General features: G+C 41.7%; 1 pseudogene; it reads left to right on the plus strand.

Annotated features, from left to right (window-relative positions):
• Positions 1-1,054: 1,054 nt before the first annotated feature.
• LOC142447113 (dual specificity protein phosphatase 22 pseudogene) lies at positions 1,055-1,602 on the plus strand (annotated as a pseudogene).
• Positions 1,603-4,935: the final 3,333 nt, after the last annotated feature.

The following is a 4,935-nucleotide window of genomic DNA, read 5'->3' on the forward strand; positions in this document are numbered from 1 at the left end:
CCTCTGACATAATTTACTATTATGTTCACTCCCACACACATTGTCTCCTTGATGTCCGTAAGACATACACTAAGATGCCAGAATCATCTGCTTATCCTATCCTCTGTCCAGTTACCTGCATGCCAAACTCCTTGTTGCTCAAGGTTTTATTTACATGTTACTTTTTCTGTTACACCTATCCCACTACTCTATTTAAAATTGTACTTCATCTGACAATATGAAAGTCAGATAGATAGCTTGTAAAAGAATATTTTTCGTTTCCTAATATACTATATAATACATTCATTTCTTGCATTTATTAGTTATTGTCTGTCTCTCTCCATCAGGATATAAATTTGTGAGAGTGATATTCATTTAAGTTTTGCCACTTATATTCTACAAATACCTACTGGTACCTGGCACATAGTTGGAGTTCCAGTGATATTTGAAGTGAATACGTAAAATTTCTTCAATGAAGTATAGGAAAATATTGGCAAAAACGTAAGAAAACTGAAATGTCTTGTGAATATGGATGTCGCAGTTACATAATCTCATGTTAACTTGAAGATATTAAGAGTGAAGGGAGGAGACTAACTTGTCAATCAGATCACAGCCTGATGATGCCTTCTTGTGGGCATGGCCTTCTCATGAGAATTCTGGTAACTTCCTCTCTTTCTCCTTGGAAGCAGGCCACATACTCTCTCTGTTTCACCTTCCTGTTGACAAGCCTCATGGAGCCACGCTGATGGCAACCAGAGCCATAGATATGTGTCCACTGCAATTGGATCCACAAGACTTTGCACCCACCGACCTGTGATCTTATTGTATTTTGCATCATAGCATGTGCTGTGTGAATCTGAAGAGTGATTTTTACACTAGTATTGCACTTATGGGCTAATATCAGACTTATGGACTTGAGCTGGACTGGGCTGGGAAGTTTTCTTAATATACAATTACTCTTTGACATAATGCTCTCTCTTGTACACATATGAGTGTCTCTGAATTTATTTCTCTGGTCAACTTGGACTAACACAGAGGGTGAAGAAATATACTTTACCAGGTGCCTGAGCTCAACATGGGCAATGGCATGACCAAGATCCTGCCTGGACTGTACATTGACAACTTCAAACATGCCAGAGATGCAGAGAAATTGAATAAAAATAAGGTGACACCCATTCTATCGGCCCATGACAGTGCCAGAACTATGCTAGAGAGCATTAGATACCTGTGCATCCCAGCAACAGATTCACCATCTCAAAACCTTACAAGACATTTCAAAGAAAGTATTAAGTTCATCCACAAATGCCGGCTGAAAGGGGAGGGATGTCTTGTGCACTGCCTGGCCGGTGTCTCCAGGAGCATGACCTTGGTGTACATCATGTCCATCACTGGCTTTGGCTGTGAAGACGCCTTGTACACCTGCGCACAAGTCGTTCTTGTGCCAACCCCAACCTGGGTTTCCAAAAACAACTGCAGGAGTTTGAGAAGCATGAAGTCCACCAATACCAGCAGTGGCTGAAAGAAGAGTATGGAGAGAGCCCTTTGCAGGATGCAGAAAAAGCCAAAACCATTCTGGTTTCTCCTGGAATTCTGAAATATTTGGACTTCCTCAGGAGAGTGTAATATACTGGATACTGCTGAGAGATTGGAAAGCAACAGTGTTTAGGCTCATGCTGCTTAAAACCTATGGTTGATTTTTCTTTTTTTTTTTTTAAAGCAATTTATTAGGGGCTCATACAGCTCTTATCACAGTCCATACATATACATACATCAATTGTATAAAGCACATCTATACGTTCTTTGCCCTAATTATTTTCTTATTTTTTCTCCTCTTTTCTTTTTTTACATTTTATTAGGGACTCATACAACTCTTATCACAATCCATACATATACATACATCAATTGTATAAATCACATCCATACATTCCCCGCCCCAATCATTCTCAAAGCATTTGCTCTCCACTTAAGCCCTTTGCATCAGGTCCTCTTTTTTCCCCCCTCCCTCCCCGCTCCCCTCTCCCTAATGTGCCCTTGGTAATTTATACATCGTTATTTTGTCATATCTTGCCCTATCCAGAGGGACAGCAGAGAAGGGGGGGGGGAGACTCCTATGGTTGATTTTTCAGTACTCAGTGCTAAACTGCTTCTTTTTCCATTTTAAATTGTGTGCATGAGCATCATGATGTCACTTGTTGAGAAGTCTTAACAAGCCAAGCTGTTTTTTATTTGTGCCTTAACCCTGCCACCTGGGCTGCCTCATTTGCCTCCAGAGGGCTGTCTGTTCAGTGACTATTAGTGCTGGAGAGGGCTTGTCTTGGGCAGGCAGCCATGGGGGTGGCAGGCCACAGTTCCATGGACTGTGCATGCTCCATTCAGCTCTGGGGTGTGTGTTACCCATGCTTTGTGTCTTTCAAGGTGGAATTTATCGAAAGCTATGCATTTATTTTAATAAAGGGCAACTTGCCCCCCCCCCAAAAAAAGAAGGTCTCCCTCCCCTTGTCTTAAGACCTTAGGCCAATGTGCCTAGAAAATGTAGTCTAGATTCTGAGTTTATGACATTGTCCTTTGATCAGTCAGCAAATTTCTTCCACCAACTCCTCCTCTATCAGTAGAGAGAAGAGAGGCTATAGCACATTTAATCTCATGAGGTCCACTATAAAAAATCTGTACTTGTGATAGAGCAGGGGTCCTCAAACTGCAGCCTGCAGGCCACATGCAGCCCATAGAGGACATTTATGCGGCTCACTGGGTGTCTTTGCCGCCACTACCTGTCCTGCTTAGCAACTGACTCTTCCGGGGCCCACAGTACCCATGTGTGGAATGTGCACTGCACTCTTTGACTCCCCTCCTTCTCTCTGTCTCTTGATTACTCCTCTCATGTTCTGGTGTGAACGGAAGAGTCATGAACTTGCCTGTGCAGAGTGGGCTGCTGCCTGAGGACTGAGGTAAGAACAAGTTAGGATTTATTTTTATTTTGAAGTTAGTAGGGCCTTTTTTTGCGGTTAAGTGGGGTCTTTTTTTCTGAATTTAGGAGGTCTTTTTTTTAAGTTGGTTAGTTGGTTGTGGGTGGTTTCTAGGGGAGTTGCACCACAGTGATAACGCAAATAGTCAGCACTCAGTGTTAGTGCAAATTGCCAGTGCTCAGAAATAATACAAATGGTCAGTGCTCAGAGTTAATGCAAATAGTCAGTGCTGAGTGGTGATGATAATTATAAGTAGTCAGTGTTAATGCAAATGGTCAGTGCTCAGTGTTATTGCATGGGGCCCCCAAACTGGTAATGTGCCTAGGGTCCCATAGAAACTTAATCCGGCTCTGCAGACAGCCAAGGAGTAGGAAACCCAATTTAATTGACAGCAAATGCATTTATATTCAGATTGCTATTCAGTTGTACATGATGTTGTATGCTGTGTGCTATGTAAACCCCGGTTCACACTGTTGTGATCTCTGAGCAGTTCCAGTTCATCCATCTGCTTGTATGGCAGAACTCGCATTAGATTCGGAAGAAAAAAGACATACATGTCTTCTTCTTTCCTGCAGTGGAATCTGATCGCATGGGTCTTCTCACCCATGCGATCAGATTCCTGTGCAAGGTCACAGATCACAGTGCGGTTCCCACAGGGTAGTGTGAACTGGAGAGGTGGTGGAGGAACTCTGGCTCTGTGACCGTTCCCGCACTGAACCAGTGTGAGCCTGAGGAAAAACCAGAGTTCCACCAATATGGGCACTTGTGAGGCTGAAATGATGTGGACTGGCAAGGCTGCATTGATGGAGACTGATCAGACTGCATTAACGGGTAGTGCAGTCTATATGTCTCTTTGTGGGCAAAGTTATTGCTGGTATATTGTTTTTGTAGCTATACTCGGAGTGTAGGATAAAGAACAGTGGACTTATGATTACTTTTTCGTGCAGTACAAGGAAAGAACTGTGTGTTTGATATGCCAGAATATAGTGTCTGTGTTCAAAGAATAGAATTTGTGTCAACACTATCAAACTCAACATAATGATAAATATGATTGGTCAGAGAAGTGAGAAAAGATAAAATATTAAAACTGAAAAATACATAGACAACTCAGCAAAATACTTTCCTCAAGCAGAAGCAGCTGAATATTTGATCACTGCAAGCAAACTTTCAAGTTGCCAAGCTAATAGCGTGCACTGGCAGACCATTCATAGAGGGAGAATTTGTTAAAAAAATGCCTTCTTTCTTTTGCCAAAGAGATGTGTCCAGAGAAGGCAGATTTTTTTAGTACAATGAGTCTTTCAGGACCTACAATTACATGAAGGATTGAAGAAATGGGAGACAATTTGCATCTGCATTTGCAAAACAAGGCAAAAAATGTTCCTATTTTCCTTTGGCACTCAACGAAAGTAATGATGTTTGTGATTCTGCACAACTTCTAATTTTTATTCTTGGGATGAATGACTATTTCAAAGTCACAGAAGAGCTTGCTGCCCTGCAAAGCATCAAAGGAACAACTTCAGGAGAGGATATCTATGAAAAGTTTTGCCAAATTGTGAATGATTTGGAGCTGGACTGGGCTAAATTAACCAGCGTGACAACTGATGGTGCTCCTAGCATGGTGGGGTCTAAAAAAGGAGTAATTTATCGCATTAACCAAGAGATGGACAAACATAAGCATTCTCATTCAATAGCCATATACTGCCTCATCCACCAACGAGTGCTGTGTAGTAAATCACGGACGTGGGACTCTGTTATGAAAATTGTGGTGTCTTGTGTTAACTTCATTAGAGCAAATGCACTAAACCTCAGACAATTTCAGGAATTTCTGTCTGAGCTAAATGTTGCCTATGAAGATGTTCTGTCCCACACAGAAGTCCATTGGCTGAATCGCGGGAGTGTTTTGAAACATTTCTATGACTTACTTTCACAGATTAAAAATTTTCTGCTTTCAAACCCAAAGAAATACCAGAGCTCAATGATGCAGAATGGAAAT

This window comes from Tenrec ecaudatus, chromosome 4 (assembly GCF_050624435.1).
Source record: "Tenrec ecaudatus isolate mTenEca1 chromosome 4, mTenEca1.hap1, whole genome shotgun sequence".
Taxonomy (NCBI): domain Eukaryota; kingdom Metazoa; phylum Chordata; class Mammalia; order Afrosoricida; family Tenrecidae; genus Tenrec; species Tenrec ecaudatus.